Source organism: Lolium perenne, chromosome 1 (assembly GCF_019359855.2).
Source record: "Lolium perenne isolate Kyuss_39 chromosome 1, Kyuss_2.0, whole genome shotgun sequence".
Classification (NCBI taxonomy): domain Eukaryota; kingdom Viridiplantae; phylum Streptophyta; class Magnoliopsida; order Poales; family Poaceae; genus Lolium; species Lolium perenne.
In genome coordinates, this window is record NC_067244.2 from 33,187,113 (window position 1) to 33,209,105 (window position 21,993).

Consider the following 21,993-nt stretch of genomic DNA (forward strand, 5'->3'; position numbering starts at 1 on the left):
CTACTTGTTTTATTACTACTTGTGTTATTTACTTACGCGAAACCTTGTGGTTGACAACCACACGGTGGAGTTGGGGACACAAGGCATTTATTTTACTTGCGGGATTACTTGAAGAAGAGAGAAGAGAATACTTTTCCATCCAGTTCCCTGAGAGTTCGATATAAACCCTCGAGTCACCCTTACGGGAAAGATACTTCCTTGATACAACACTCTGCACTTGGAGTCCCAACGTATCAAGATTTTTTTGGCGTATTTGCTGAGGAATCATCAAGCCCGTCAACCGCTATTAGCCAGCCGGCTGAGCCGTGGCCCTGGTCGGCTGAGGAAGTACCTAGGCCGGCTGTGGCTTGGCCTCGAGAAGTACCAGGAGACAAGACAACACACTCTACGGGCCCCGCTGGGCCTCAGGAAGGAGTGCCTCCAGCCGGAGAAGCCGACGCTCCATGTTACCGTTAGGGTTTCCCTTGTGTAAAGTAGAGGCCATATATAAGGCCTAGTAGTTCCCCTCCAGGGGCATCGATCATATCACACACCATACATATAGTTGGATGGAGGGAGCAAAGTCATCTTCTACCTCCATCAGTCGGCCACAGCTCAAGTAGCACCATTGTAACTCCTATATCTCATATACAAATCTAGCAAGAGTAGGTGTGTTACCTCCACATGAGGGTCCCGAACCTAGGTACGTTGCCGTGTGGCTTGTGCTCATCCACGTACCTGGAATCCGCCGTAGTCCATTGGGCCTCAACCACTTGACTTCAAACACCCCATGACATCTGTCGTAACGATACCACTACAGGGTAAGAAAAAACGGAAGAATAAAAAGCTTTTTTCCCTTTATTATTAGGTATAAATATAGATAGATAAGGCAACTAGTTTTCTTCTTGATAAAATTATAAACGATGTAATTTATGTTGGCTCATAGGTATTTTCCCTAAAAAAAGCATTTGGATGATGTCGTTTTTTTTTTAGGTTGGACGGGTTATTATGTTGGGCTTATATTGCCTCGGGCCTAGTTTTCATGGGGACGGAACTAACACTACCCGATTCGGATGGAGCACCTAGAAACCTGGGCCAGTGAGGGCCAAACCTATTCATCGCTCATTGCGGGAGCGAATCGCTCCCGCCTGAAGCGATCGGCAGTTGGGCCGGCCCATTTAGCGACAGCAATAGGTGGATTTTCAGACGGTTATTTCTGGTTCTGCCGGTTTTCCAGAAGCAGTCCGGTTTTCCTGATTCAGTGGGTTTCTTCCGTTTTTTCAAGTTCACCAGATTTTTATTTTCTGTTTTTGCTCTTTTCTGTTTCTTGTTTTTAACATTTTACTAAATTTAAAAATGGTAAATAAAAAACGTTCAAATTTAAAAATGTTCAAACTTAAAAAATGTTCAAATTTTAGAATATTCAAATTTAAACTATTCAAAATTTTAAAAAGTTCTAATAAAAAAATGTTCAAACTAAAAAATGTTCAAAGTTTAAAATGTTCGAACAGAAAAATGTTCGAACGGAAAAATGTTCATTTTTTAAAAATGTTCAAATTTTAAAATAGTCAAACAAAAATGTTCATTTCAAAAAAATCAAGTTTTAACAATAAATAGTTCAATTTCCAGAAATATTAGATATTTTAAAACTTCAGATATTGAAAAAGAAAGTCAAAAGAAAAAATAAAAAAAAAAAGAAAACAAAAACGAAAAACGTACCTTTTAACTGGGCTGTGTCAGTGCGGCCCATGGACACAAGGCATCAGCGGGAGGAACCTTCGCTCCCGCTTAAAGCGGGAATTAGGCACTCCCGCCAGTGAGCCTTCTTCCACCTCCACGGCGAGCGGAGCGGCGGGGACCAAGACGGTGACGCAGGTGACGGCGGGTGCCTTCCTTCCTTTTTTCTTCCGTTCCACTCGCGGCGGTTTCTCTCTCTCAGCGCTCTACTTTTGGTGCCCCACAGCATGAACGCACGCCGCCCGTTCGACGAAATGCTCCCTCACAAGCGGCCCAGGAACGAGCAAGAGACACCTGCGGAGAGCGAGGTGGACGCATCAGCGACCTCCCAGAGGGCGTTTTCCACCACTTGCTGTCGCTCATGCCGGCACATGACGCGGTGCGGACGTGCGTGCTCGGCCAGCGCTCGGGCCACCTCTGGAGGTCTGCTCCGGCCATCAGCTTTACCACTTTCGACCGGTTTATTAGGAGCGCGGACAGGTTCAACCAGTTCGTGGACCACCTGCTTCTGCTACGTCGCCACGGAGCGCCTCTGGAGTCATGCAATTTTCTTCTCGTCGAGACCGAGGTGTATTCTGCTGTGTTCCTGGCCGCCAACGAGCGTACCGTGAACGGCTGGATCAGTCGTGCTTTGTGCCTCCAAGTCAGGGTACTCAGGTTCTGTCTTGGATTCGACGACCTTTTTTGGCTACCTAACACACCTCTCTTCTCCCAGCACATCAGTGTTAGTGCTTGACGGTGTAACTACCAACGAAAGAGTTCTTGATTTTTCGGGCTGTCCATTGCTAGTTGATCTTAAAATGGAGTGTTGCTTTGCAAATTCTGATTAAATTTCATCATCATCTTTGAAACATCTGCGGATGAGTTCCTGCATATTTTATGATAATCACCGGACCCGATTATCTTTACCCAATATTGTTTCGTTGGAACTGGACTATATTCCGAGTAGGACTCCATTGCTTGAAAGCATGCCATCCTTGGTAACAGCAATCGTCAGGCTTGGGTGTGAATCTTGTGATCGTTGTGAGGAGGGCGAACCTGGTGGTTGTGATGATCATAAATGGGCACTCTGTGATCCTTCAAGGTTTATTGCAAGCTACATCCTTGGAGTTATCATCTGAACCTGCTGTGGTATGTTTTGCAACTGCTTTCTCTTGACTTCTAATGATGTTCCTACCGAACAGTTAACTGTGCAGTAAACTTGTCCATCTTTACAATGTAATTAAATTTATGACTTCACATGTGACCTGTACATTTACCTGCATGACATCCATTTATGATGGTTATGCTATGCTATGACTCAAAGAGTGCTTTATACTTCTTCTGGGATATCCAACTTTGAAAACTATATATGATTGATCATAATTGTTGAGTGATACTAACTTTGGCTGCTTATCCAGGCTGATGAATATAAGGATATGTTTTTGTAAATGAGATGTACATATGGAGAAAATATAACTTATAGATTTTTTTTCCATTACATGTGATCACTCTTGCCTTTTAAATCTCTACAAACCAAATATAGTCGTTATAATATGATACTCCGTAGCATATTTCTTATCTGACATTACTCCCTTCTTTCGTAGATTGTTTTCAAAAGGGACATAAAGTGGTGCCCTACATTTAGCAAGTTAAAGACTTTGGTTCTGGATGAATGGTTTGCGACTGATGACCTCAGTGCATTAATTTGGTTTCTCCAACACTCGCCAATTCTAGAGAAGCTTTCTCTTCAACTTCCAGTGGTGGTAATATATTTTTGTAGATGCATAGCTATGTGTTATTAAATTCTCCATCTATAATTCATATATTTGTAAAGTATCTGTTTGCTATAGGTACCCAAAAAATCAGTGAGAAGATACAGTCCAATTGAACAATCAGTTGCATCTGATTATCTTGAATTAGTTGAAATCAAATGTCAAGAGATAGATGAGATGGTTGTCGCGATCTTGGAGATTTTAAATGTCTTTGGCGTACCACTGGAGAGAATTCAGATCCATAAGATTTCATGTTTTGGCTGTGAGTTAACTTTCGACACTCATCATGCTTCTATCTCTACAGTTTATTATTGTTAGATGTATATATCTGTATATTATAGTTTCCCCATATGTTAGAGGGCTTCCTGCATATTTGCACCTGTACATGTACTATATATTGTGGCCTTTGCCCCCCTGGTAATACATCAAGCATATTGCCCTAACATGGTATCAGGGCAAAACTTGGTCCTCTAGTCTATATGTTTGCCCCGGCCGTAGTTGCCGCTCGTCTCGTCCCGGCCATCGCCTCCCGGCTCGCCGCTCCTCCGGCCACCGCCCCTCCGGTCGCCGCTCCCGGTTCGCCGCCGGCCGTCCTCCAGGCCGGCTCCTTCTCTTCCCGACCGCCTCCCGCCCCCAGGTCGTCCGCCCCCGGCCTACTCTCCTCTTCCCGGCCCAGCCGTCCACCCCCGGCCGCTCCCGCCCCCGGGCTCGCCGCTGCCGTCCGTCCCGCCGTCGGCCATCCGCTCCGCCGCCGGCCCGCTCCGCCGCCGGCCCGCTCCGCCGCCCTCTCCTTCCCCGGCCGGAGGCTTCACGCGTTTCCTCCGCCGTCTCGCACGCAGAGTTTCCATCGGGTTTGATCCCGATTCGATCTGGTTCTGAAAAAAAAAACGAAAAAAAGAAAGAAAGAGAGATGTCTTCCTCGTCGGGCTATGTTGCGATTACTCGCTGCTCGGTGATCTTTGATGGCGCGAATTACCCTGATTTCCTTGCCTTCATGCGCGTCCACATGCGCGGTCTTCGTCTTTGGGGTGTGCTTTCTGGCGAGGTCTCCTGTCCGCCGCGCCCCGTTGCTCCTACGGCGCCTACTGCACCGACCCCCGTTGCCCTTGCCCCTGATGCTACTCAGGCGGATAAGGATGCAGCCACGAGTTCTGATGATACTGCTCTGGCTGATTATGACCGAAAGGTCCAGGACCACTCTACTGCCGTTGCGAATTACCGGCTGGATCTGACTGACTACACTCAGTGGATCGATGAGGATGCTCGTGCTGTTGTTGTTCTCACCTCCAGTGTTTTGCCTCAGTATGCTCGGTCTTCCCACTGCTGCTGCTCAGTGGGCTTTTCTTCGTCAGCGCTATCAGCCGTTTAGGGATGCTCTTTACCTCTCTGTGGTCCGCCAGGAACATGCCCTTCAGCAGGGTGATTCTACTATTGATGAGTTCTACGTACACTCGGAGTGCTGCTATTTGGCGTCAGCTTGATTCTCTTCGTACAGTTGTGTGTGCCACCTGTCCCTGCTGTCTGACTGTGCGCGCAGATCTGGAGTTTTAGCGCGTTTTTGAGTTCTTATCGCGGCTCCATAAGGAGTTTGAGCCGCACCGTGCCCAGCTGCTTGCCCGTGGTCGTGTTCCTCTCTCTGAGGTACTGGCTGAGCTTCGTGCTGAGGAGACTCGTCTTCGTGGTGCTGGTCTTCTTGAGGTTCCCTCTGTATTTGCTGCTCGTGGCCCTCCTGTGCCGTCTGCTTGTGGACCTCCTACGCCGCCGGCTTCGTTGCGGTCTCTAGCACCGCCGATACTCTCTACTCCTCCAGTCCAGGGCCAGAGTCAGCCTCAGCAGCCTCGTGGTACGACATCACCTCCCTGCACCTACTGTGGCAGGTCTGGCCACACTGTCTCTAGCTGCTGGCAGAGGGATCCCAGCTTACGTCAGCGGCACTATACTCGTCGGCAGGGTGGTTCTTCAGGATCTTCTGCTGTTGCGCTATCTGATCAGGATATTATCCGTGGTCTTCGTGGTCTACTCGCTGTTACAGGCTCTTCCTCGACGGGTATTGCTGGTTCTGTGCCTGGCTCTTCTGACACCGCGCGAGCACCACCTTCTACACAGTCAGGTACGTCATCCCCGTGGTATCTGGATTCTGGAGCTTCTTTTCATATGACTTCTGCGTCTTGTATTCTCTCTGCTCTTCGCTCTCTTGTTTCTCCTGTCTGTGTTATCATGGCTGATGGTACCTCTCTTTCGGTTTCCAGTCGAGGCACCCTTTCTACTTCTTCTTTTTTCTGTTCCTGATGTTTCTCATGTTCCTAGTCTTAAGATGAACCTGTTTTCTGCTAGTCAGCTTACTGATTCTGGATGTCGCGTCATTCTTGACGCTGATTCTTGTGCTGTTCAGGACTGTCGTACACAGGCCCTGGTTGGAGCTGGCCCTCGCAGCCTTGAGTCCCCGGGGCTCAGGGAGTTAGACTGGCTTCGCATTCCTCCTGCTGACACTTCATCTGCTAGGTCTCCTGCGGTTGTTGCTTCTGTCACTGGATCTTTTCAGCAGCGACATCATCGGCTGGGTCACCTCTGTGGCTCCCGTTTATCGTCATTAGTTCATAGTGGTCTTCTGGGGTCTGTGTCTCAGGAGACGTGTCTTTGCATTCGTGTCAGGGTTGTAGGTTAGGCTAACAGATTCAGCTTCCCTATCCTACTAGTGCGTCTGTATCTCAGCAACATTTTGATTTAGTTCATTCAGATGTTTGGGGTCCGGCTCCCTTTCCTTCGAAAGAGGGTCATCGATACTATATTTTGTTTATTGATGATTTTTCGCGGTACACCTGGTTGTTTCTTATGCACTCTCGCAGTGAGGTGCTCTCTATTTATCAGCGCTTTGAAGCCATGGTTCGTACTCAGTATTCCAAGCCTATTTGTGTGTTTCGTGCTGATTCTGCGGGAGCGTATACCTCCCAGCACTTGCGTGGTGTTCTTGCTGAGCATGGCACCCTTGCTTAGTTCTCGTGTCCCGGCGCCCATGCTCAAAATGGTGTCGCCGAGCGTAAGCATCGTCATATTCTTCAGACTACCCGTGCTTTGATGATTGCTTCCTCTCTTCCGCCGCATTTCTGGGCTGAGGCTGTCGCTACGTCGACTTACCTCATTAACATTCAGCCTTCCGCTGCCCTTCAAGGTGGCATTCCTCTCGAGCGTCTTTCTGGTCGCTCTCCCGATTACTCGACTCTTCGTTTATTTGGTTGCGTTTGCTATGTCCTTCTCCCTCCTCGCGAACGCACCAAGCTAATCGCTCAGTCTGTTGAGTGTGTTTTTCTCGGATACAGTGATGAGCATAAGGGCTATCGCTGTTGGGACCCTGTTGGTCGTCGGATGCGCATCTCTCGTGACGTCACGTTTGATGAGACGCGCCCCTTCTATCCCCGCCCCACCTCGGGTACTTACCCGGTGGATGATATCTCTTTTCTTCTTTTTCCGGATGCACCCCCTGCTATCCCTTCTCCTCCTCCTAGTTCTGATGCGCCTCCTTCGGCTTCGGCGCCATCCTCTCCTCCGTCTAGTTCCCCTAGTACTCCCCGTTCTCCGGCTTCGGATCCTTTCGATGCTGTCCCTTCTTCCTCTTCTTCTGATGAGTTGTCTTTTGCCGATGAGCTCCCTCCTTCATGGCCTGTTCGTCAGCGTCATCCTCCAGCCCGTTACTCCCTTAGTCAGTATGATCTCTCTGTAGTTTCTGAGCCGACTTCTTATCGGGATGTCGAGCGTCATCCTGAATGGCAGCTTGCCATGGCTGAGGAGATCGCTGCGCTTGAGCGCACTGACACCTGGGATCTTGTTTCTCCCCCTTCTAGTGTTCGTCATATCACGTGTAAGTGGGTCTATAAAATTAAGACCTGCTCCGATGGATCTCTTGAGCGCTATAAAGCGCGTCTTGTGTCTCGTGGCTTTCAGCAGGAGCACAGCCGTGACTATGATGAGACTTTTGCCCCTGTGGCTCATATGACCACTGTGCGTACTCTTCTTATTGTTGCTTCTGTTCGACGCTGGTCTGTGTCCCAGCTTGATGTTCAGAACGCCTTTCTTAATGGCGAGTTGAGTGAGGAGGTTTACATGCAGCCTCCTCCTGGGTATTCTGTTCCTGATGGGATGGTTTGTCGTCTTCGACGTTCTCTCTATGGTCTCAAACATGCCCCTCGTGCCTTGTTTCAGCATTTCGCCTCTTTGGTGACTGTTGCTGGTTTCACTCCTAGTTTTCATGATCCAGCACTTTTCGTTCACACTTCTTCTCGTGGTCGCACTCTTCTTCTTCTCTATGTTGATGATATGATCATTACTGGTGATGATCCTTAGTATATTGCCTTTGTCAAGGCTCATCTTCGAGATCAGTTTCTTATGACTGATCTTGGTCCTCTTCGCTATTTTTTTGGCATTGAGGTCTCTTCCACTTCTAATGGCTTTTCTATCTCTCAGGAAAAGTATATTCAGGATCTTCTTGCCCGTGCTGCTCTTGGGGATGAGCGCACGGTTGATACTCCTATGGAGCTTAATGTTAAGCTTCGTCCTACTGATGGTGATCCTCTTCCCGATCCCACTCGTTATCGCCATCTTGTTGGGTGTCTTGTTTATCTTGCTGTCACTCGTCCTGATATTTCTTATCATGTTCATATTCTGAGTCAGTTTGTCTCAGCTCCTACCACTGTTCACTACAGTCATCTCCTTCGTGTTCTTCGTTATCTTCGTGGCATTCGTGTTCTTCGTTATCTTCGTGGCACGATCACTCGTCTCGTCTCCTTTTCTTTTCTCGTTCCAGCTCTCTCCAGCTTTAGTGCTACTCGGATGCTACGTGGGCGAGTGACCCTACGGATCGTCGTTCACTTTCTTCTTACTGTGTGTTTCTTGGTGGTTCGCTTGTTGCTTGGAAGACGAAAAAATAGGTCACAGTTTCACGTTCGAGTGTTGAGGCTGAGTTGCGGGCTATGACTTTGTTGATTGCTGAGGTGACCTGGTTACAGTGGTTGCTTGCAGATTTTGGGGTCTCTGTTACGACACCCACTCCACTTTTGTCTGACTGTACATGTGCTATCAGTATTGCACGTAATCCGGTCAAGCATGAGCTGACCAAGCATATTGGTGTTGATGCTTTTTATACACGTGCTCAGGTGCAGGATGAGGTTGTTGCGGTTCATTATGTGCCTTCAAATTTGCAGTTGGCGGATTTCTTTACAAAGGCACATACTTGAGCGCAGCATGACTTCTTACTCTCCAAACTCAGTGTTGTGGATCCACCATGAGTTTGAGAGGGGGTGTTAGATGTATATATATGTATATTATAGTTTCCCATATGTTAGGGGGCTTCCTGCATATTTGCACCTGTACATGTACTATATATTGTGGCCTTTGGCCCCCTGGTAATACATCAAGCATATTGCCCTAACAGTTATTATGTTTTTAAAAGGCTAGCATTATCCATAACTTTTCTGGATATATTTTATTTCAACTGAATCACAGATTATGAATAATCACAATATATTCAGTGAGTACTTCTGAACTTACAAGTGTGCATACTCCCTGACTGCTGAATCTATACTAATCTATACTCTTGTGAATGCTCTTTGGTTTCTACTCGTCCAAACAACCATTCTCGTCGATGCTCCCCATTTTGATTAAATTTGCTATCATTCATATCTTTTTTTTTTTGCGAATCCATCATTCATATCCCGCTCATAGTCATGTAAACTAATATGTAAATGTTTGTTTCTTCAGTGAATCCTCATGTGTTTTGTGTCTTGAATATTCTTCATTTCCTGATCTCTCGTTTGCATCCAGTATACAATGTATATGCATTTATATAACGTGGACTGCTTTGTCTATTAGGTTTGTCACAGAAGTAACCGAGTACTTTATCATATTATATCAGTAAATATCAGGAACTTCACGATATTGAGATAAAAACTGCATGTTAGTTTAATAGATGGTCTTATTTATCAAAATAAATTTCCTTTTTTAAGATTGCTAGCCAAGTCAATGAATGTTTCCATTTACCTCTGAAAGGTCCTCCCTGATTAAATAATGGTTTTTTATATTTGTTTTCCAGGTTTTAACTTTGTATGTACGGGTTTCAACACCAAATAGAGGTAAGAAGATCCGGGACTGTTGCTTCTACTATATATTTTGTTATTTAGAATTGCATGCAGGAAGTTTGCAGCCTTATCTATATGTTTTCTCTCTATAGGTGTCTCTATTGTGATTTCGGAATATACACAGGCTTACGAAGTAGGCAGCCTGGTTTCAGAACCTATTTTTATTGCACTTTTGTTAACGGTTTTATTAAAATGGAACAAAGATATTTGAGTTCAAGTTTACGTACAGGGGTCATCATCTGTCCCGGATAAATCTTACTACCTCCATCCCAAAGCTTAAGGCTTATATTATTTTTAGAAAGTCAAACTATGCCAAGTTTGACTAAGTTTTTACCAAAAATCATTAACATGTAAAATACATATTAAATATCATTAGATAGATAATGAAATACATTTTCATATGGTATCTACGAAATATCATATTTGTTGATAGATTTTACTAATTATTGTATTTTCTTGGATTTTGGATAAAACAAAAGTCATAATTATTAAATACTAAATAATGAAATTTTTATTTTTATTAAAAATTTGATATTGTATTTTCAATGGATAGAGATTATTTTTCTAAATAGTTTGATATGTTATTGGTATTTTTCTGATTTGATATGAGTTTCCAAAGTTTGTACTATTTTCTAGAATTTTAAACAAATCAAAATACTAAATGTAGATTTGACTTTAAAAAAAATATAAGCCTTAAGCTTTGGGATGGAGTTAGTATAATACAAAAGAGTGCTAGATTTTCTATACAGTTTTGCGAGATGGCTTACTGTCTGGATTAACTTGAATGGTCAATCTTAGTACTATGCAATGCAGAGAACATCTTATTACCTCCGTTCCAAAATATATGCCTTTTTAGAAAGTTAAATTAGCTTTCTAAAAAGGCTTATATTTTCAAAGGAGGTAGTAGCATTTAGCAATCATCCATAGTTAATTTTCTACACTATGCCTGCTGCTTATATTGCTATCTGCACATACATGCTCAAATAATTGGAGATGTTCTCATCAATTAGGGTCTGGAACTATGGTAGAAGTTCCCATTTCCGGTGCTGAAAAGTAAAAAGGGAAACAAACCACTAGAATACTCTCCTTCCTCCTCCTTTGATCAAAGTTATCATTCTCCTTACTTGCCACAGTTGTACCAGTTGATTTTATACATCCATTTCAGATATATGTTTTCCTGTATAACTTCAACGTCAACCTTGTAGTATCTATTTTCATGTCTTCACTAGACCATGAAGGCGCGCTTTGCCGCGCCCGTCCATACTAAAAAAAACTTATATAAATGTTCAATAGAATTTGGACATTTAGCAATTAATTTACAATTTGTCCACAGAATTACTGGAATATATTACTATTACCTTAGCAAGCGGAAAAATACCCTTGGCAGGGCTGCATTTGATCAAACAGATAGTGCAGAACAAGCCATCAACGGTCAACAAACCATATGATGCATCCAGGATAGGAAAATGGTATTTCTTTTCTGCAACCCCGCACACATTTGCTAGAAGAAGAAACCAAATGCAAGTTTTCAATAACTCGAGCAAAAGAGCAGTTGAATAAACAATCATCATATTATAGAATGGAAGATACCCGGCCATATGAACTCATCTAATTGAAGCCCTATCATGTTAAATCATATGATTTATACCTAAGTACGCGATACAGTAGTCAATGCAATCTTCCATTTCTGTACCAAAGGCAGTAGAAAATATTCTTTTAAGATAATTAGTAACATAGGTGGATGTTTTTCGTAGTTGCATGCGAGAGGAACAATGTGCAATGCATCCTAAGAGAGAATTAGAGAATGATAAAAAAATAACATTGAAATTGATAGGAATTCATACCATGTCTGGACATATGTGGGACATTTTTTACAAAAATAATGATAGCATGAGACGTAATTGATTCTACATGTCGAAGCTGCAATTTGATCTTACCAAAATAAGAGAAAAATAAAACAGGCTTTTTATCGCAATCGTTATGTGCAGAATTAATCAACAAATGGCAAGACCAGCATCATCGATATGATCAACATGAAAGATTTTCTCGACCTTACACATGACAATTTGAGCCATCCAATGATGTGTCAAGACAAAGACTTACAAATTACTCCTATCGAAAATTGCGACTTTATACAGCTGACAGGTTGTTATATTGTTTTTGCATCCAAAGCCATTGATATGTCGAACTCTGCATTTTATAAGGGCCAAGAAATGGAAGATTCTACAACAATAACAACGATTTACTTCATTGCTTCTTTGAGCTGTTAATCATAAATATACCTAGATTATTGGATTTGTAATATCATTGAAATTTGTAATACAAACTGAAGTTTTGTCAAAGAAACAAAAAACATGATTTCCCTAATAAAATAACTGTATAAATATGTCCTCTGATCCAGGAAATGTGTTTGCAAGACTAAAACGAAATTGACAGCGACAACTGTACAAGAAAGATTCTGGAAAATATTAATAGACAGCATGAAACACAATGGTACGGAAATTACAACTATTTATAGAACTGATTAATAAATGTAGCGCGATTGATATCTCTGCCAGAACTCTGCATTTTGTAAGGGCCAAGAAAGAGAAGACTACAACAATAAAATCGCTTTTAATCATAAATATACCTAGATTATTGGATTTGTAATATCATTGAAATTTGTAATACAAACTTAAGTTTTGTCAGAGAAACAAAAAAAATGATTTCTCTAATAAAATAACTGGATAAATATGTACTCTGATCCCGGAAATGTGTTCGCAAGACTAAAACGAAATTGACAGCGACAACTGTACAAGAAAGATTCTGGAGAATATTAATAGACAGCATGAAACACAATGGTACGAAAATTACAACTATTTATAGAACTGATTAATAAATGTAGCGCAAGAATATATACACCACCACTGATCTTACTCATCTGTCAAGCTTCCCTTACATAGATACCATCGCTATATACTCTCTTATCTGAATATAATTTACAGTGGCTTAATACACTATTTATACAATCGGACACATTTGCACATTTGAACGTAAATTCGTTTCCTAAGATTATACCTGAAGATTATGCTGAGATGGAAGCAGGATAATGATCCACTATTACATGCCCGCAATAGGTTGGAAAACCAAAGAATATACAAATTTTGGCATCATTTCATTTTTTAGTGTTAGGAGCATTGTTCAAAATATTGCAGTTCTTAAAAAACATATCAAGATACGATAGTGCGTGGGAACATAACAGTTTGTTAGATCTTGAGAAAGACTACGAAATTAGATTAATTGGATATGAGACATACAATTACGTAAGAGGGCACAACTGTTTACACATATGGATGAAAAGATAAATCATCGAACTGTTGTTATGAGTTCTGCAAAGCTTTCATCTAGAAAATTTATCCTAGAATTCCTCAAGGGTGACTGATGAAATATCCACCGTGCTCAAACCAAGCCAAAAACTTAATACGAACTGGAAGGTATGGTGGATAATCTGTAGAGATAACGATTATGTGGTTATCCATTTGCCATACTTATACCAGGTAAGTGGCCCATAATCAAAAGAAACTAAAAGTGAAAACTTCCACAGTTAGCTGATTTCCCTTGGTAATGATACATAGCCAATAACAAAATGCAAAGGATATAGCCCAAATATAATCATTGATGAGAGATATATTCTAAATAATCCCAACTCTTTTTTGTAGGTTCACTCCACCGGGTAACATTGCATTCTTTCCATTATTAACAATGGATCTGTAAACAAAAGAGCGGCAAAATTGCATGAGCTACTGAGTTAGTGTACCTGTCCGGCAGCCATGGTTGCAAATGAAGGTTACACACATTGCTGTGAGCAGTCCCTAAATAAAAATCCCAGATGAAAGAGCACAGCAATCCCTGAAACAAATAACAGTAAATCATTTCACTACCTAGTGTTCATGTGATGAAATTACAGGAAAAAAGGTGGATGCCAGGCAACCCTAGGCAAGGAACATCTCTAATAAACAATGGAAGTCCAAAGGCGAGACAGATGGGGTAAAGGAAGACGATTGCTGGTTGCACATATGTATCAAGGACAGAAGAGAACTGACAATAACACTGGGATTAATCACCATTATTACAGGAGAGAGAGGGTCGAAATTTTCACCATGATTAGCACGCCGACGATTTCAGTTTGCACGCCATGATTACAACGCCGTCCAAACAAATGAAAGGAGAGGCGTTCCTCGGATGGTGGGCCTGGTTCGCCGGCGAATGGAAGAACCGTAGGCCCATATGGAGGTAGCCCACTCCGCTTCCTGCGCGCCATCCGAATTGCGCCGGCGCCGTCATCGGAGAAGAAACCACGAATCTGAGCGACCACTTCCAAATTAACCCAAAATAGAGGAGAATCGGCAACCCATAGGCATCTGGCTTTGGCTGCATCTTCGGTGGCGGAATAGATTACATGGTAAAGAATGGAAGAACGGCGGCCAAAACAAGGAAAGAAGGAATAACGAGGTTGGGGATCCCACGAGGTTGAGGGGTGCCATCTGGCCTTGGCTGCATCTTTGGTGCCATCGTTCGTTATTTTTTTCCCTAGACTTTTAGTCTAGCGCTAACACCGCTCAGGAAAATTATCAAAGGGCCGAACCAGTTGGCCTATATCACCGTTTTCTGGCCCGATTAACCAGGTGACTCCTAACTTGATATGTGGAGTAGCAGCCCAACAATGGCACGGGCCCATTTGACGTGATTAAGCAATGTAAAAAGTGCCCAGCAACGATTCGGTACTACTACGTTGTTTCTGACCGTTAGATGCTCAGATGGACGGTCCAGGACACGAAAACGGTGTGGTGGCTCTACCTAGTGTTCATGTGATGAAATTACAGGAAAAAAGGTGGATGCCAGGCAACCCTAGGCAAGGAACATCTCTAATAAACAATGGAAGTCCAAAGGCGAGACAGATGGGGTAAAGGAAGACTATTGCTGGTTGCACATATGTATCAAGGACAGAAGAGAACTGACAATAACACTGGGATTAATCATCATTATTACAGGAGAGAGAGGGTCGAAATTTTCACCATGATTAGCACGCCGACGATTTCAGTTTGCACGCCATGATTACAACGCCGTCCAAACAAATGAAAGGAGAGGCGTTCCTCGGATGGTGGGCCTGGTTCGCCGGCGAATGGAAGAACCGTAGGCCCATATGGAGGTAGCCCACTCCGCTTCCTGCGCGCCATCCGAATTGCGCCGGCGCCGTCATCGGAGAAGAAACCACGAATCTGAGCGACCACTTCCAAATTAACCCAAAATAGAGGAGAATCGGCAACCCATAGGCATCTGGCTTTGGCTGCATCTTCGGTGGCGGAATAGATTACATGGTAAAGAATGGAAGAACGGCGGCCAAAACAATGAAAGAAGGAATAACGAGGTTGGGGATCCCACAAGGTTGAGGGGTGCCATCTGGCCTTGGCTGCATCTTTGGTGCCATCGTTCGTTATTTTTTTCCCTAGACTTTTAGTCTAGCGCTAACACCGCTCAGGAAAATTATCAAAGAGCCGAACCAGTTGACCTATATCACCGTTTTCTGGCCCGATTAACCAGGTGACTCCTAACTTGATATGTGGAGTAGCAGCCCAACAATGGCACGGGCCCATTCGACGCGATTAAGCAATGTAAAAAGTGCCCAGCAACGATTCGGTACTACTACGTTGTTTCTGACCGTTAGATGCTCAGATGGACGGTCCAGGACACGAAAACGGTGTGGTGGCTCCTAGCTAGTTGAGTTTTACTGTTAACTAATTACCCAAGCCACTGACGATCTGAAGTTTTTTTAACACTTCTCATTAGACCGGGGCAAGACAATTTAACTCTTTGGTCTTATAAGGGATGTATCACTCTTCTGTAAAGAAGGATCTGGAAGGAAAAAAATTGTACTGAGAGCTAGTTCCATGACTTCCTGTTACACCTTTACCTCATACTTTTGCAAGACAACTTGTCTTGATTCTGTTTGATATTTTATCATAATCTTCTATAGCCCGGGTATTATTTTTGAATATATGACAATCATATGCCATAAAGTTCACTGTCAAAACTCTTTGGTTGTGCAATGTCTACGAGGCAGGGGTGTTAGGTGCCTGTAAAGATTAAATAGTAGGAGAAACGTCAGATATGACCTGAGAATTATACTTTTCAATCAAAACTTTGACTCGATTCATACTAAGCACAATCCTTACATTTCAACCATATATAGTCTTATCAAGTCCCTGAAAGTCTGAAACTTCGCATTTATCTCTATGCAGCTTCCAGTTATGTTTGGACATGCTCGAGGAGCCATGGAGATTCACCATTTTCGAGGGAGGAGGTTTGGTTATTCATTGATGTAACGTCTGCTGATCATCCGAGATGTACGCAACATGTTCCCAGTAGGGATGTTGCTGTCCTACATTGATGACCTCTTACCTGTTCCGTTTGCACGAATGAATCTTGAAGTTCCGTTGAAGGGTTGATTCCTCCATGTTCAATTTGCAAGATTGGTTTATGTGCAAGTGTTTTGTTCTGATGACAACTCTGGTTATTTTCGTATGGGTGAATGAGCAAAATGATGTTACCTGTTGTGATATTGGAGTGCTGGAGTGTGAAACAATGAACTGCTCTGGTCCTTCTTGAGCTTGCTTGGTTAGTGCTGGAGGGGCACAAGTCCTCTCTGAACAAGAGATATATTTTGAGTGTATTTTTGCTTTCTTATTAGACTTGCAATATTTGTGTTTATTTGGTGTTATTCGTTCGCATTTGTAAATCTTTTAGTTTCCTGAACTAGTGAAGTATGTTAATGGACCTGGTTCGAGGATTTAGTTATTTTGAACTCTCTCTGTGTTCACGTAGATCGGGCCGCCATGGTCAAGCTGCCGTTGGGGAGGGTGGTGGTTATTCAAACCCCAAATCCAAAGTTACCCATACCCATAAGCTATGAGATCAAAATACTAAACGCAATACGCTAATAACAGTATAGATGCACACAACAACGCAATACGCTAATGGCAGTATAGATGCACACAACGAAAAGGAAACAAAAATAAAAGTCCAGCAACAACATTCCAACCCTTGCAACAACATGCAACACCGCCAAGACAACACATGAACTTCAGCCTCTCCAAAAGCGATGCCTCCAAGAAGGAAACAACATATAATAAGTGTCGTCGTCGCTCGATCAAAGATTTTTGGTTTTCACCCTGAACATAGTCCACGCTTTCAAAATAATGCCTTCAACATGATCATTGCCAGACACGACCAATTAAGGCTAGATCTTGGATTTTTAACCTGAAAGGTAAGACTTTGAACTTACATGTGCTCCCGCCCCTACTTTCATATTGTTGTTGCGAAGCCTGGAACACTAAGAAAATCCCTCAACAGCGCAGAGACTTAAACCTCCATTGCTAGTACTCCAATCCGGCCATCATGATATTCTCCGCCTCTGACGTCACCATGGACCAAAATGTCACCTCATGGCAAGTAAGAATAGAGCTTCGCGCAGTTCCCTCCAAAACCAAACGGAAAACATGGGTGCGCATGACCGAATACCACCCGATTCAGCAAACTCCATGCAATAGGTGGACTGTTGCACTCCCCGGCGGAGCCTTCCGGGACTCAACACTCTTGCCAGATCAAGAATGACAGACCTCGGGCATGTATTCATCTTCACACAAGAGAAACCCTAGGACTGCCACCTTTATTCAGGTCAGGCCCCAATGCCTCCGACCATCCCAGGCTGGCCGAGGCAACGCGGAGACACCGGACGTAGATTGCCCACTCCTAAGAAACGCGCTGCAACCAGCCGTCCCTCCACCGGTGACAGATGGGATCATGGAGAGGGCAAGGAGAAGAACAACCTAGGGTTTTCACCCAATCGGCCCATCCCACCCCGCACCTCTGCCACTGCCATGGCCCACCGCCATAGGCAACCACCACCGCCACCTTCAGGATTCTCTTCCAAAGACAAGCCCTGGCCCGCTAGAAGCCTCGAACCCATCTAGGCCCGACCGAGCCAATCTGGGCTCGGAGCGCCAACAAACAAGGACGAGCTACCGCTGGCGCCCGCTGCGGCCGTCGCGGGAAGTCACGGGGGACCAGAACCTCCCGAGGTGCTCCGCCGACATGTAGGAAGAGGGGCCCGAACCATACTCCGTGGCGCGGGTGACCGTCGCCCGGGATTTGCCCGACGACCCCTGCCGCCGCCGTCGGAGGAAGGCTGCAACGACCAACGGCTGGGGCACCCCGTCGCCCCAGGGGGAAGAGGAGGCAGAGTCGGGGGGGGGGGGACTCCTATAAAAATAACTTAGGTACCGCCATTCACATGCATGGATCGGTCAGTTAACCACGAGCAGCTGACCGAAGTAGTTTATACAAATTTATTGATAGAAAAATAATTTACATAGTTAAAAGCAGGGAAAAATTGAAAAAAAAATGGCCCAACCCTAAATCTATTTGTCGGCGTCTTTATCCTTGTTGAGGTCCATGATCACCAGTATATCCCACAACCAGTTTGGTGTCCGCGTTGCCGGACGACATACAAGGAACGGTCGTGGAAGGCGCGGGAGGCTGCTCCCATGGCTAGTTTGGCGCGAAAGATGGCATGGGGTATGTCGATGCAGCGGGGAGGGGGGGGGGGGGGGGGGTCGGACCACTATTCCCACGACGGTCATGGACTGGGAGGTGGCGGTGTGCTTGAGGCATGCAATGCGAGCTTGAAGGACTCTTCCTCTCCGACAGCCCTTCCGGCATGAGGGCCTTGGCATAACACAGCAGTGTCGCGTGGGCCTTCGAGGCCTTGTTCATCATGTAGGCGAGATAGCCTAGATACCTCGGTATTGTCTCATTCCTCCTCGTCTGGTTGCCGCCGTACTCGCCCGCTAGCCGCTCCTCCTCCTCCATCACCTTCACCTTCACGTCCGGTTTTGGAGGAGGGCCGTAGTAGAACTCGCACTAGTACATAGCGCACCACTACTAAGTGGTTACTTGTGGTGTATCGGGGGTAGCAGTTGATACTGGTAACGTGCTGGCAGGCGTATCGGGCCAGTAGGCCTAATCTATCTAGAATTTATCACTAGGATGAGTAGACTCGGATAGGGGGGTTTTGCACCTCCATATGCTTCTGAATTTTTAAATAAATTTTAAACATCTTATAAAATGTCAAAAGATTCTGAAAAAAATGTTGCACATACATCTCGATGTTCTTGTGTTCCCAAAGTCGCTTCACAAAAAATTGATATTTTTTATGTCATGTGTAAAAAAAGGTAAAGTTTGGTGCTAAAAATAAGCTCTCCATAAGACATTTCCTTGTTTTTTTACATAGGACACAAAAAATGTCGATTTGCCGAGAAACTTGGCATTCGAATATATATAGAATGTCAATATATGCATGATTTTTTTGTTCAATTTTTTTATATTTTAAATTTTTTTCAGCATATGCACCGAATATGAAAAGTGTAATTCCGAGACTGAAAGCAGCCTTTTGAAACTAAGGATAAAAAAACTGAGTTCGCCTTTCTGGTACAATACCGAATTCCCTTGCAGAAATTGTAAACATCCTAGACTATACAAGTCATTGCACTCATTAGTGATTTCTGTTTTAACTCTGAAGTATACTCTAGCAGAGGTCAAAAGAGCAAAAATTTAGTTACTCCCTTCAGCTTAAAATAATTCTAGACACTAAAACATGTTAGATATATTTATTTTTAGTCAATTATTTTGAACCGAAGGGAGTATTATATACTGCAGGTGAGTAAGATTTGGAAGCGGTTAGCGGTAGAAAGTTCACATTTGTCTAGCAGAGTTTATTTTCCAGTATTTGTGTAGGGAGATATAGTTTTGCCAAAATGTAGTCACGTTAGTGCCGAAAACGAATTAGCAACATAAACCGCTTGTGAGTGTGTGACTAGGTACTTTTCTAGCTGCAGCATTTGGAGAATAGTAGCTGCATTCTTTCCAACTACTACTACTATTGTAATACTAAATAGTACAAATGTTTAATGTTTTGCAGGCAAGGCCCAAAGGTAAATGAAAACGAATGTTTGCAGGCGAGTAAGATTTGGACGTGGTAGGCAGTAGGGCTGCAAACACACTATGGGAACTAGTTAAGGTGCCGACGGCCAGATCCTGTGCCGACGGCAAAATATCCGGACCGTCGGCACAGGACTCGTTTCGGCCAGGTCAGCAGGTCAGCCGACGGCACAGGTAAACCATCGGCACATGAAGGTATGTGCCGTCAGCACAGCCTCTCCGCCCTGACGGCGAGATAACGTCGTCAGGCCTGTGACGACGGCAAAGCCGTCAGCACATATTTCAACCCTGTGCCGACGGCTTTGCTATTTTCTATTTTACCACATTAATCTTCAAAATATCATAACTAAATCATTATAATTCAGAAAAATACAAATAATATATCAAAATTTTCAGAAAAATAAGTTCTATCTTGGAAAAATATCAAACTTGGAATATTTAAAATATCTCAAAGAACCTTCTAAAAAATGAGCTATCATACCGATGTTTTATGGCTTTCACACAGAACAACCAATGTTATGGATAAAATATCTCAAAGAACCTTATAAAAAATGAACGATCCAAACAATGTAAAACCTTCGTGTGGTGTCATAGTTGCAGGAAAAAATATTAAAGTTGGAAAATTGTGAACATCACAAAAATCCTTCACAATATGAGCTATCATGTTCGAGGTTTCATGACATTTAGGTCAAACGACCAATGTTATGGATAGAATCGCGGCATAATTTGTGATAATGTGCCCATATTATGCACACATGTGCATATTGGGATGTCTTACGATATTGCAGGAGGAAGTTTTCCATTTCATCGCACGGAAAAACCATTTTCCATTTTTGAGGTGCCGAAAACGCGATGTTTTTTGAAGCAACCACCAAATTAAAGATTCACATAGGTACCAAAACAATTTTCAAAAATACTATACAAACTAAGATGGAAAATTTATCAACCGGTGTATCTGGAACCTTTCCGTCCACCCCTCCTGAAAAAGACAAATTCCTGCCGAATCGGTAGGAGGCCGACCAGATTTGAACTACAGGTACATGATATATTGCTCAGATTTTTTGTAAAAAATATTTTTAGATTCATAACATGCTATTTCATCAGAGATCTAGTGCAAGTTTAGCGAGCCTCAGCCCCGGGCAAAGGATTTTCATGCCCGTCGTTTTGAATATAGTTTGAAACGGGCATAAAAAAATAAAAAACGATCCAAACAATGTGAAACCTTCGCGTGCTGTCATATTATTGTAGGATAACGTTGCATAGAAAACAAAAATTTTCCTACGGCGAACATGCAATCCAAGCCAAGATGCAATCTAGAAGACGGTAGCAACGAGGGGGTATCGAGTCTCACCCTTGAAGAGATTCCAAAGCCTACAAGATGAGGCTCTTGTTGCTGCGGTAGGCGATCACTTGCCGCTTGCAAAAGCGCGTAGAAGATCTTGATCACGATCGGTTCCGGCGCCACGAACGGGCAGCACCTCCGTACTCGGTCACACGTTCGGTTGTTGATGAAGACGACGTCCACCTCCCCGTTCCAGCGGGCAGCGGAAGTAGTAGCTCCTCTTGAATCCGACAGCACGACGGCGTGGTGTCGGTGGCGGTGTAGAAGTCCGGCGGAGCTTCGCTAAGCTATGCGGGCAATATGGAGGAGAGGAGCTTGGCTAGGGTTTGGGAGGGGTGGCCGGCCACTCTATGGGGGGCGGCCAGCTTGTGGTCTTGGGGTGGCCGGCCCCCTCCCTTGGCCCCTCATTATATAGGTGGATCCCAAGTGTTGGTGTCCAAGTCTTCGAATAAGACCCGAAACCAAAACCTTCCATAGGAGGGGGAAACCTACCCCAACTAGGACTCCCACCCAAAGGTGGGATTCCCACCTCCCATGTGGGGGGTGGCCGGCCCCCTATGGTGGAGTCCACTTGGGACTCCACCCCATCAAGGGCTGGCCGGCCATGGAGGTGGAGTCCCTTGTGGACTCCACCTTCCTTGGTGGTTTCTTCCGGACTTTTCTAGAACCTTCTAGAACCTTCCATAGAACCTTCCGCGACATTTTATTTCACATAAAATGACATCCTATATATGAATCTTATTCTCCGGACCATTCCGGAACTCCTCGTGATGTCCGGGATCTCATCCGGGACTCCGAACAAATATTCGAACTCCATTCCATAATTCAAGTGCTACCATTTCAACATCCAACTTTAAGTGTGTCACCCTACGGTTCGAGAACTATGCGGACATGGTTGAGTACTCACTCCGACCAATAACCAATAGCGGGATCTGGAGATCCATAATGGCTCCCACATATTCAACGATGACTTTAGTGATCGAATGAACCATACACATATATTACCAATTCCCTTTGT

The 21,993-nt window shown here is 44.1% G+C and overlaps 1 long non-coding RNA gene across 2 annotated transcripts; it reads left to right on the forward strand.

The window, feature by feature from the left end:
- The first annotated feature begins 1,751 nt into the window (after positions 1 to 1,751).
- Positions 1,752 to 16,074, forward strand: LOC127345886 (uncharacterized). Of its 2 annotated transcripts, XR_007879107.2 has the most exons (6): positions 1,752 to 1,854; positions 1,943 to 2,847; positions 3,303 to 3,461; positions 3,549 to 3,732; positions 9,553 to 9,592; positions 15,877 to 16,074. It is a non-coding gene; the product is annotated as an uncharacterized lncRNA (long non-coding RNA). The 2 variants fall into 2 exon arrangements; XR_007879106.2 differs by having other exon boundaries at positions 1,773 to 2,847.
- The last annotated feature ends 5,919 nt before the right edge of the window (positions 16,075 to 21,993 follow it).